Source organism: Tinamus guttatus, unplaced genomic scaffold (genome assembly GCF_059628265.1).
Source record: "Tinamus guttatus ecotype Peru unplaced genomic scaffold, ASM5962826v1 Tinamus_guttatus_pri_ptg000423l, whole genome shotgun sequence".
Classification (NCBI taxonomy): Eukaryota; Metazoa; Chordata; class Aves; order Tinamiformes; family Tinamidae; genus Tinamus; species Tinamus guttatus.
In genome coordinates, this window is record NW_028288957.1 from 674085 (window position 1) to 686998 (window position 12914).

Here is a 12914-nt window from a genome sequence, read left to right on the forward strand (position 1 = left end):
TAGAGAATATCCAGAGTTGCAATTAAATAGGGTAAAAATAAATTAGGGATATACACCTCATGTTAATTGGCGAGGTCAGGAAGTAATGTCCCCTTTGGCTGAATTAAATCACTGTTCACTCACCAAGTTCTTACACCTTGCGAAGCACCTGGACCCAACGCAGGAGACACAACTCTGGAGTGGAGGGACCAGTGAGCTGGCCTGGTCCTGGCAGGTTGTAGTGTGTCCTGTCTAGGTAAGGTTGTCCTGAAAAGTATGGAGAGGCGGTTTTCCTTTTTCCTTGGGTGTTTCTGAAGCAGCTTGTGCTGCAGTGTGTATTTCAGTGAAAAAATGATAACTTTGGACCTTTAAATTAGATCAAGGGGCTGTCTGTCTGCACCTCAGTAGCAGCCAGTGTAAAGATAGACCTGTGACTGACACATAAGAGCGCCTCTGTGTTGCTCCTTAGGAGTAAAAGTAGCTCTGGGAGCAGCCAAACTAGTGAAGATGAGCTATGAAGGAAAGCTTAGATGCCAAGTGATAACTGAGTTAACAGTCCAAGAAGGTTTTGTGTTTTATTGGTGAGTTACCAAATCCTTCTGCCAGCGTTGGCTACTATGAAGATCAAAGTTAGAAGTATCAGCGACTGGTAAATTGTCTCTTCAGAAGAAAACTGAAAATTTCTCCATTAGTTTGGGCATGCGGGTGACAGGCAGCATCCGATCTGCTTGGTGTTTGGGTTGAACTTCAATTACTAACCTTTTTCTGTATGCACCCCTCTGCATGCAGCAGTGGGTGTCTGGAAGTCTTGTAATCTGTGTTGTATACGTGCCAAGTGCAGACATCTGATTAGAGGCTGAAGATGTCAATAATTAATTAATGGCCCCCAGTTTGTTTGTGGGGCTTGGGACTAATCTTGACAGACGTGTTTCTTGTCTTTCCTGAGCAGGGAATAAGACGTTTCTTGGCAGTAGGCAGGGTCACTGAGAGGCAGGTTTATGGGAGAGCTTGTGTTGCTAGTGCATTTGAGATCGGAACCCACCTCTCATGCCTTGTTGCTGGTGGAAGGGAATGGAATTACTTTGGTTTCACTAGGAGGGGTTGACATGGGACAGATACGCTGTCTTCATGAGCAAAGTGCAGCCACTCAAGTAGTTTTACAGGAGAGAGTTTGGGGTGGGAGGTGGAGTCTGTGACTTTGTGGTGACTGCTGATAAGAGTCACCTGCGCTGTTTCTGCTGGGAAGAGGTTTTGGTGATCATTTAAAGATGGCCTTAGCCCTAGCAGGAAGGGAGGAAATTGCTTTGAACCACCTCGCAGAGCAGGTTTGGTGCTGGTCTGTTCGCCCCGAAGGTGTCCTGACTAAAGGTGCTGTGCAGATGGCTTCTTTTGCACCCTCTTGCTCAACGCTGAGGCAAAATCATTCAGCAGAGATGTGATTTGGGCTGCTTGTGTGGACACAAGACGACTAGATTGTGCTGCGGTGCCTTTGTGCTGTTGGCATGCGTCCTGCTGCTGGCTTTGTGCTCTGTTGCTGTCCCTAAAACAGAGTCCATCACCTTGTGTGCAGTAAGCATCTGATGATACGTGTTCCACAGGACGTAAGGCTGGTGCAGGATTTCTGCTCGTCAGGAGGTGTCATTGGCTACCCCGACTCCGGCTCTAGATGTTTGCATGCCTAGCGTGGAGAGGCTTAGCTTCTGAGCAAGAGACTGTATTGCCTAAAAGGAGCTGGACTGAAATTTGGGGTTTTATTAGAGACACCAAGGCATATTGCTGTTTGTCTTTCCTTGCTTCCTCCCTGTGATGTTTCCTGTTTCACTTCTCGAGATGCAGGTGTCATGATGAGGAGCTTCTCAGAAGCAGAAGTGGATGATGAGTCGAGATGAAGAGATCATACATTTAAGAAGTTGACTCAAGTTGTCCTTACAGGCATGGAAAGTTTCTGAGACCAAGCCCTGTGAGAAGAACATGAGTAAAGAAGAGGGAGATGTAGACCCAGGCTTTCTAGAAGGGATTGCAGGATTTGAGAGGATGCTGCACAGCCATCACATAGTTGTCTTGCTTACTCATTTACCTCTGCCCTTGGATCGTAACTCCCTGTTTGCCTGCCTGCTTGGAAGTTGAAAAATCCCCTCACATCTGTGTCTTCAGTATAATCGTGGCCTCGAGCTTGTTTTAGGAAAAGCATAAATCACTGTAGTTTTTATTTGTTCTTTAGATAGCGGCTCCTTTGTACTCAAAATCTTTTTTTTTTTTCTTAATGGAAACTTTTGTTGAATATGGAGAAGATCAGATCATGGCAGTAACAAATCAGCAAATCCAGGGCTCTGCTTGCATTTAATAAACAGTCTTTGTATAAAAAAGTGTGATAAGTACGCAGATAAAAAGCGAAAAAAGATCTATCCCCCCCTCTTTCTGGCAGAGCTGTGGGGTGTTACTGGAGATTGCTCAATTTCCACAGTGTATAGACTTGAGGGATAGCTGCTGAAAGGGGTAGTTATTTTGACCATCTTGACTGTTATGTGAAGTATCTTGGAGAAGACTCTAGCCATGTTATGCAACAGGTTGAGATCTTGCAAACAGACTTATTTGTAAGGAGTTGCTGATATGGAATTACCGAGACTTTGATGTTTATATATTGAAGGTTTAAAAATTGAATGATTTTGAACAATGTTCCTGATCGAGGCAAAAAGCATCTTTGCTTTTCCTAAGAAGTCTTATCTGGTGTTTTGTTCTTATTACAGGCTAGAGTTATTTCTGCCTACTGACTGAATATTTGGTCTTTAAGAGTATATAATTAGATGGAAGATGGCAAGCAGTTGTTAAAAGACTGTTTTTCTAATGAAAATATTTTGAGATCGTATAATTTTACTTTCTTCTGAATAGATGTGATTAGTGTGTTGGAAATGGTTTTAGAGTGGGTATAAAGGAAACGGTTGAGAGACAGTGGCTGAGAGTGTGTCCAGCTATTTTTGTAGCTAACATTTATATTTTAATGCTGGATTATTTTTTTCAATCTCTTTAGATACTTCCATATAATTGAACAGCTAAATAATTGGATAAACTATTTGCATTTATATATATTTTTAAAGTAGGCACTATTGTACTAATTGATAAGTAAATCACAATGACTGTGAGAAGATCCTGCATTAAGTAATTGCTTTAATAGACCATTAAATATGGGATAGCATTGTCTATATGATACAAAAATGTTTCCATGGATTTTTAGTTGCTGAAACAGAAATCAATAAACTTTAGTTGCTGTTGTTGACTGGAAGAAGTAAATCTGAACGTTTCTCTTCTCTTACTCTGTTCACGTCGTGTTTCTCTCGGTGACATTTTGTTCATGGTCTTCGATTTTTAGACCAGCCTGTGAGGCACGGGTGATCCGGACCTTGGCACATCCTTCTGGGAAGCTGCCTTGGTGGAGAACTCTGCCCCTCTCTGCGTTTGTGCAATTAAATGCCCTTTGTGTTTTCTGAATAAACCTTAGAGAATCCCAGGCAAAATACAATCCCCGAAGTAATAGATTAGCCAATGGGACAGTTCGTATTTTTTTTTTCTTATTGTAAACATGTTAGTAACTGACAGTTATGTTTTAAAAGGGATACAGAACATAGCCTGAATTTCATGCTAGGTTAGTGATACCAGTTTATCCCAGAATTGAAGGTCCCTTAGTCAACAATACAATGTACATTCTGGACAACTTTGGAGGAGGGCTAAGAATTTTTGTTTAACTCAGAAGACTGGAAAGGATTGTGTTGGTTTTAAAACCATACTTCAGGTCTGAAATGAGCAAGTTATAGTATAGCCCACAGTTTTTGTAATCCATCCAGATATTTGTATTAAATAAATTGAGGCAAAGGAGTTCACATCTGCTCAAAATTTAAAGGAAACAAAAATCAAATTGCACTAAAGAACTTGATTATAATATGAAGCTCATCTTGGCTGGAGTAATTTATTCCACCATTTCAAAGCAACCGTTTTCCTCATATCGATTTATTTATCGAGATTCAATATGTAGTTACTTCAAAGCTCCTTACTTAAGTATACAGAGATATGAAAAGAAATGACTTCTGACAGTGTCAGTGGCCAGTTCAGTTTATTAACTGTAGTTTATTTGATCCTTTAAATGAAAATGATTTTATGATTTTTTTTTCCTGGGTGTTCAGTATTTTTTTACCTGGTGATTCACTTGTTGGTTTGTTCTGTAGCTGCCTGTGAGCCCGAGGCTCTTGCTCAGCAGTACCGCAGAGGCGGGCTGGGGCCTCCTCCGAGCTGTGGAGGACGCACGCGTGCATCGCTGCCAGGTTTGCACCTTGAGGACGTGCAGGGCACACGTTCCTTTGTCACACAGGCCACTTTCTAGAGCAGTCAAGTGCTAGAACATCCACCTAGGGAGAAATGCAGCCCCTCCACTCCAGGTACCCACATCCACTGAAATGTGGCCAGTCTGGTATGTGCGTCAGAACCAGGCGGCCTGCGCCAGCCACCGCGGTTCCTGTGGGCTGCAGTGTTCTGGGTGCTGGTGAGGACATCTTGAGTCTCCACATCATCTCCTGTGGCAGCTTCTGGTGTCATTTCCAGGCCCCATCAAGCTATGGGGAGCATAGCAAGATCCTAGCATTCCCTTAGCTCTTTTTCAGGGCTATCGGGTTGAATCCACATGGGAAATATCAGCATCAGAGATAACTCAAGAGCCATTGGGTTGCCAAAGCTGGAGTCTGTATAATGACTGGGCCCTGTCTACGTTTGGTAAAACTTGCCAGTATCTACTGAGTCCTCATGGGAACGGGCATGCCCTCCCTTTCTGTGGTCTCTGTGCTGCTAGCTCTGTTTTTGACCCTTCCTCAGAAAGGCAGGCGCAGAGGAAGGCTTCCTCATGGAATCCCCTTTGCTATTCCTGGACTTTGCATCAGCATCCACACGATCTGTCTTCCCCTGGGCAACCATCGGGGTGCTGTCAAGCGTCGCTCTCAGCAGCCCAGCCTGGCTATAAACAGCCTTTCCAGGGGATGAGGCGTCCTGGCCGCTGGAGCTGTTTGCTGCTATTGCGTGCTGAGAGTAACACCATCTTTCGCTACCTTAAGAAACTTCTCTTCCAAGAGTTTCTCTTCTCTGTTATAGCCTCTGTTAACAAGCAGAGAGATGAGAGCTGCTCTGGCGCTTGATGCGGATGAGTTCGTTGCTCAGCTCGCAGGAGGCGCTGCGAGGCCCTGGATCCCTCCTGTACCGTCAGCAATGCTGCACGTGTTTCTCCCCAGATGTGGGTCCTGGACCTCTGAAGCTCAAGTGATAACAATTCCAGGGTTTGCTCTCAGCCTAGCAAAAGCCCAGGTAAAACATGTAGCTATTTTTGTGCTAAGCTCATCTGAGGGAGAGAGTTCTTGAGAATGAGATCCTTGAGCAGCGGGCCACGTGGAGCTGGTTTGTAGGTCTGCTTTTCCTAAGGCTTTTGGCGCTATTTCTAGCACAGGGAAAGGGTTGCAGAGTGACATTTTGCTTTGTGGAGGGTAAAGCCAAGCTTTTCTTGACCTGCCTTGACAGGGCAGCGTGCCCTCAGGAAGTCCCTTGGAGGTGTTTGCTGACCCAAGTGCCAGCCCGTGAGACATTCCCTGGCAGGTTCTAGGAGCGACGGCTTAATTCCTAGCCAACATGACACGTCTGTCAGGCACCTGTTTGCTCCAGCAGGACGGTCTGCTTACAGTGCAGCAGCCAGTGCCTCAACCCGCCTTTATTAGTGATGGCTAGAGGAGGTAAATGTGGACCACTAAATGGGCTCCGAAGAGTGGAGGTCAGCAGCTTTTGAGCTTTGAGAGAAAAGGCCTTTTTGTTGGCGTTCTTTGTATGGCCAACATCTGCTGGACAACTCGAGGAAGAAGCTGTATTGCTCTTCTGCTGGTGTGAAGTCCTGTTTGTGGCTTAGACTTGTTTCCAGAAATTGTATGCCTATATGATCAACTATTTAAGATTCAGGAGGTGTAATATCCACTCCTGCTGTTACCAAATGAAGCCAAGACCACAGCTTTCATCGGCTTCATTGCCGTTTTCACCCTTACAACCATGTTACTGCAGTGTGCGCAAATTAAAGGCAGCGGTTCCCCCTGCCGCTCTATATTGGCCTGATCTACTCACTCACATAATCCCAGAGGGTCATAATTCCTCCCCGCTCTGGGATTTCGCTGATCTTTGCCTCCTTTTGGCACAGCGCTAGCTCATTTCAGCAGTGCTTAATCCTCGGCCATGCTAGGCACTGATTTTGGAGCTTGTTGGTGAAAGCCAGCCAGCATGGTTTGACATCCCGGTGGATGGTCCAGCTCCCTTTGTAAGAGAGTCAGTCTTGGGACTCTGGGGAGCCAAAGAACTGGCTCCCTTCTATCCCATGGGCAAAAAATTTTACAGCAGTTATTTTCTGCAACCCCAAAAGAATGGCCAGCAATTTGAGGCTTGAGGTGTCCAATCTGCATTATCTGAGAATTTGTATTGTTGACTTTTGGCAAAATCATTCTGGCTTTTGACCAACGGGATCTTTGCATAAAGCCTCTGAATTTGCAAAACACTGATTTTTCCAAATGCCACGAGCATGTTTCGCAGGCAGCTTTTTTTGTGTGTTGTGTGTGGAGTCAGCAGAGACCCATTTCCAGTTCAGAAGAATGCTATTTGAGGCGTCAGCAGGAGCCGGGGTCTTTGGAAATATTTTGATCATGTCGATTGCCTCCTTCGGAAAGGGGGAAATGGTCGATTAAGCAAGTGTCGGAGCAGCAATTCATCCCTTTCCCTTTGTATGATGGATTTAGTAGGCTCACTGAGGCACAGCGGTGAATCAGCCAGTTTCAGGTGTACAAGCCCAGTTCCTGGATTTAACTGGGGCAGTGGTTGATTCAGCTTTATTTCTTTATTTTTCCTGCAGGTCTTGCTCACTGAAGAGATGAGCATGAGTTCACGCAGTGTCATCCTGTATGATATGACATGTTTATGCAAGCCCAGCAGTTCACCCGCCCTGCTCCATCCACAAGCGCAAGGGATGTATCTTAGCTGGGAGGGTTTTGCTGGAAAAAAAAGAGGCCTGCACACCTAGATGAGAGAGTTCAGAGCTGTCAAGAAAACCTATCAACAACTTCTGTTTCCCTAGAACAGAGGAAGCAATCGATCTCTGAATATCCAGGGGCTTTTTCCTTGTTAAGCCTTTAATAGTAGACTTTCCAGACAGTCCCTGGGATTGTTTTTGCTGCAGTGAGCCCCATGGATGCATCTCTTTCTGTTTGGAGATTAGCACCAGAGGTAACAGGACATGGGCTTTCCTCAATCTGATCATTCCAGCCTTAAACTGTACTTGTAGCTTCAGAAAAATTGCCCTTTTTGGTATCTGCAGAATAGATCCATCCAGTTTTACTCATACTCACCAGACACAATAGAATTACTGAAAATATCAGTAGACCTGTGTTAAATCTCCATGAGTCTAGAGGACTTCAAAGCTCTTTTCTGGGGTTGCAATAACCCCAGAAATAATTATTGCAGTATCTGGGTTATTGCAAAATAGGGATTCTTTGAGATATGTGGTAGGTGTGCAGTTACTTTCCATCCATGTCAGATCTCCTTTGTGGACACTGATTTTCTTTTCTAGGGTTGTAGAGGGAGAGAAGAGATGTTTAGCACTGGTATTTTAGTTTGTTTTTTGAAATGGAGGTAGCTGCTGAAATACAAATAAAAAGTAGCCTTCCCATCTGAATGGCAAAGAGAAGGTTACCAAGTTTGGAGGTAAAAGCTGCACTAAGGCGCAAATTAAGAATGCTTTAGAGTTAACTGCCAATCGAAAACCCGTTTGTCTTTCAGCAAATAACGGAAATGCAAAACGAGCTTTAAAATATTGATTATTTAAATCAGGTTGTCCTGTGACATTATTTAAACCGGAATATAAATCTGCCTGCTGTGGGTTTGCTGGGCTTGGGTAGCTCTCTCTGCTGCGGGCTTGCCAGAGTAAATTCCAACTAAACAAGAAATTATAATATCTGATAGATTGTAATACATACTATTTATCATCGCTACAAATATTTGTTTTTATGGGAACTTCACTGCTGCTTCCATTGCCAAAAGTCGGACCTCATCGTTTATTTTGCGGTCGGATAGATTTTCCTCTGCCTGCTTCTTTAGTGGTACCCTAAATTGTAACTTTTTCGAATGGTCAACCCATCTTGGGTTGCATTTTCCTGAGATTAAGGCCCACAATGCTGACTTAGCAGAACCAGCGCTTTAAAGATGCTTCTCTTTTTCTGTGCCCATTATTATAGCCTTGGCTTGATACGTTGACCAAGCTCTGAAGTTGAGATCAACAAGAAACCGCCGCTGTGGTCAGGTTGGCTCGTGGGAAAGGACACCTAAACAGTTCAACTTCGTTGCTCTCTTGGGCTCGAGATGGTTACCACGGATGGGGCTGGCAGCCGTTGCCTCTTGTAATCAGCTTAGATACCTTCCAAATAACAGAGCAAAGAGTTATCTTTTAAAAATCCTTTTTCTTTGCATCAGTGTGTGGTGGAGTTTCAAGAGAGCAAGGGCACGCTTGGATTTATTCGGATTTGGTTGTGCCAGACATCAGCAACTTCTCAGCTATAAACGGAACACGGGATAATATTTTGTATTTGATTTTTTGACTTTATAAAGCTAACACAGCGTTCCAAGAAACCTTCGGTGTTTGTTTATTCACTTCCTTAAATCATTGGCATCCAGGCCTATAAATACAAGCTGACTTCATGCTCCCAGTTATGCTCGGGTTGTGTTTGAATTCATTGATACTGGCGTGTAAAGAAGAGCCTTCTCTGCAGCAAAGGGTCCATAACCTTATTATTAAAATGGATTGTTTTGTAAATCTGAGAGAAAAGGTATAAAAACACCAAACCTCTCACTTTTCTAAACCTTGCAGGCCTGTTTGCCAGCTATGGCAGCACTAAAACCTTCACTCTGCAACCAGGCTTGAAAACATTTAGCTTTTCACAAAGTTACCCACTCTGTGAAGCTTAATAGCAGTTGGATAACACCATAAAGAAAGAATCACCACGGCTTATAAAGTATCATGACCTGCTACTTATAATCTTTATTTTATTTTTTATGCTTTTGTGTTGGGATTTTAATGTGATTTCTGCCCAGAAATGTTGCAGGTTCTTAACTGGGGTTTTGCTCTGGTTCTTTGTAGATGATGATGTGATCTGATCCACGTGAGTCGTCTTCAAAAACATAAACCACCCTTTGGATTTAGCAAATCAGCCATGAGTGTCCTTTGCAGCAGGATTTAACCGATTTAGAAATCTTTGGCCTCCTTGCTAGCAAATATACTTCATTCAAACTTAAAAAATGATAAGATGAGGTAAGAATTAGGTTTCCAAGTCTCTGCTTCCGTATTTAAAGCGACGATTTGATTTTGCTTAAAAGCTGAGGAGGCAGCAAATTTCCTGATTTGTTTGCTGTGTTTGAACACGGCGCCACTGATTTGAGTGACTCAGAAGGGACTAAAACCATAAGGTCTTAGTGAAAATGTTAAATGAAACCCAGCTTTTATTTATCAACTGGAAATGAGCTTGAATAAACGTGTCTGGATCCTATTTTCAAACCACAACAATGCAACTGTGTTTTAAATGCCCTCTTGTTGAATAAAATGGTTTGGTTGCATTATATAGGATTAAAGCAAATTGTATTATGTAGGATTTTTCATGCAGCTAAGCCAGGTGCTTTTAGGCAAGCGTCTTTTTAAATTTTTTTGCCGTGACAGTCATTCAGAAACGTTTCCCCCATAAAGGCAGAAGCGATTTGAGGACTTTTGCTCGGGTAATTTAGGGGAACTTCTGTAAGCGGAGTCGCTTGCTCAGGCACCGATCCAGTCGAACCGGGGCCGCGTCTTTTGCTCTCTGCCGCCTGCGGTTGCCTGCGAGACCTCTGCTCGCACGGTGAAGCGTTGAGCATGCAGCAGCTTTCCCCAGCCCTGCACGCGCTTTCACAGCGTACTGGAGCGTGCGTTTAATGCGCGTGCGAGAAGCAGCACCCGCGGTGGTCGCTCGGGGCTGAGAAAGAAACAGCCGTCCCCGTCCGTGCCTATGCTTGGGGGAAGAAAAATGAGAGCGGGACGATTGTTGCTTCCAACACGAGCTTGGCTGGATTGGCTCGTGCCGGTGGTGCCCCCGTGACGCAGTGTTGTGTTTTATCAGCGCCCACCCCCGGCAGAATTCCTGGCTTAAAGAGGAGGCAGATTTTCACCTACGGAATAAGAGCGACCTTGCGTTGATGCTTGTCGGCGGTGGCGCGGGGCCGTCGCGGGCGGCCGGCAGGTTTCTCCCGGCGCTGCTTGTGTAAGTTCTAGCCCTCCCTTCCCCTCTGCGCGCCGCCGTGCTCGGATGTGACCGTGCTGAGTGATAGGATATCTATTTTAGACGGCAGCCTGCGCTCGCGAGGAAAGTCGCTGGCAGAGCTGAGCTCCTTTTTCTCTGGAAGCTGCTTTTAAATACGGGGTGAGTTATCAGGATTTTGATATTCATAAATGCTTGCGTGTTTTCCATGTGTGGATAAAAACCATTCGCCTGATAGAAAGACTTTGATCAGCGACTAAAGATGATAGCTTAGCTAGATGAAAATGTTCTTAACAGCAAATGAGCCACAAGCACTTGTTGCTCTTTTTCCTGTCTTCACTTTGCTGGTTTGTAAAATTACTGCCTAAATGTGACTGCGGTCTGTTCTGGGGGGGCTTTTTTATTTTTATGAGCCTCTTCAGCAACAAAATATTATACTCTGTTTCCTAGATATTTCTGCCCTTGCAGTGGTAGGAGCAGAGGCTGCTAAAAAAAGAAAGCATCCTTGGGAAGCGTCGGGAGCTGAAGGGGACAGTCCTTGGAAAGCTGTAAACCTCAGCGTTGCTTCCGAATCGAGCAGCAAAGTGTCAAAACAGGGACCGCTGTATGCACAGAGTGTTTCTGCCTATGTGCTGTAGTTGATTTTTTTGTTGTTGTTTTTAAGTAGATGGAAGGCACTTTTTTTATGTGCGGGAGCATTAAGCTTGCATCGCGTTTGGCCATGTGACAAAAACGCCGCATGTGATTTAGGGCCATATAGGGATGTGCGTAGTCTGGACCCACTTGAATTACCCCACCTTTCCTATGGCAAAGAGTTATATTAGTAGCATAAGTAGATAATTTGGGAGTGTTATTGCTTGGACAGGCACCAGAAAAGATAAGAACTGCTCAAGTGAGCTAAGTTAGTAGCTCTGGTTATAACTCAGGTCCGATTTCCGTGCAGAGCTGTATTTAATAGCACTGCAACGAAATGCAGGCTCTGTTTGTAAACTTGCTGCGTCTACCTGCGGAGGAGGGAGCCCGAAAAATCAGTCCTACCTAAAGGACAGCATGCCAAAAATTCAGAGGCACGCAACAGCCTCCAAGAAGTGGCAGGATGGGGAGCGCTTCGGAGAGGGGTTTCAGGCCCCCGTAACTAGCAGTGAACTTGCCTGTCGGTGCAGATCAAGCGCCTCTGAGGAAGCGCTGCCGTCTGGAGAGGCTGCGAGGGAGATGAAGTCGTCCTCGCCCGTCTGTCTTGTCATGATGTGAACTGCCCTGTTGGTCGTGGTCATCTTTAGAAATACTACATTTGCTGCTGTCCTTTTTTTTTTTGGGGGGGGGGGGGGCTCATACTTAGGCAACAACAACAACCACCAAGTACTCAAAATAGGACCTCACCATTCCCTGTACTGCACACTGAAGGTTAAAGTCAACCCCTGCGAGCGCGAGAGTTGCATAGGATATGATTTATGAATCACTAACATTTTGCCTAAATACAAAATATTCTCTCATTTTCGACAAGAGGCAATTAAATGACATTTGTGGGGTCTCTTTTTGCTCCCCTTGCGTTGCGCTGTTGGATCACGGGTTGGTAACGTGCTCTGATTGCTTCCGTAGACTTTGGACTTAGACCGGAGCAAAATTATTCCTTAACCCTTCGTCCTGGTTGTTAGCTGGTTCTCTGCTCTTTTAACAGCAATTTGCTCAAAAAATAGAACTGGCAACTGGTTTTCAGTATCATCCTTTTTTTTTTTTTTTATTGGTCTACATTTAGAAATGTATTGAGAATAGTTTCCAGAATAGCTATCTTCATAAATGCCCAAATATAAACATGTCCTGAAGTGATCTTGTGGCTGCGGCTTCCTGCCGTTTTCCTGCAGATTCCCTTGTTATTCTGAATGAATCCGGGGGCTGCGTTACCTCGGGTTCCGTTTGAGTCTCTCCCTTGGGAAGGAAATGGCCCTTCACGTTTACGGATCTCTAATAAAACGCTTTGCTCGAAGCAAAATGCCCGCCGAGGGGGGTGTCTAGCTCCTCTGCCAGCGGGGCGCGGAGCCATGCTCAGTGTTTCCAAAAATCGGGATTTTTTTATTGCCGTGGAGGCTCTGCTGCAAGCGGCGCAATGCAGCCAGCCGAGGAGGCTGTGGCGGAGAGACCACCGCGCTCCCACAGGTGAATCAGAGGATTTCCTCGAGTCCGGCAGGGCCAGGTTAATTGCACAGAGCCCAGGAAACAGCAGGACAGTTTTCATGGTGCTTTTTCTACTTTCCCTTGTCGTCCCGATAACAACACGAAATGCCACAGGCTCTTGGGTTAGATTAGGTGATGAGAGGCGTAGCTCAGCGTGCCTGAGCATGCCAGCTATATTTTCGTCTCTAGAAAGAAGCCTGCTGCAAGATTTAGTCTGTATTTAGTCACTGGCCTACTTTGTAGAAATATTTTGCATTTCTGAGAGCTTTCGCAGCAGAAGCAGATAGAAACTTCTTGTTTTCTGATTTGTTTCTCTTTTTAAAAAATTGGAACCTTTACAGTTAACAAAGGTGAAAGCAGTGATGCCAAGCGATTCAGATACTGCGTGCATGTTCATTTTAAATGTGCACTTATCCTGCTTCCTCTTTC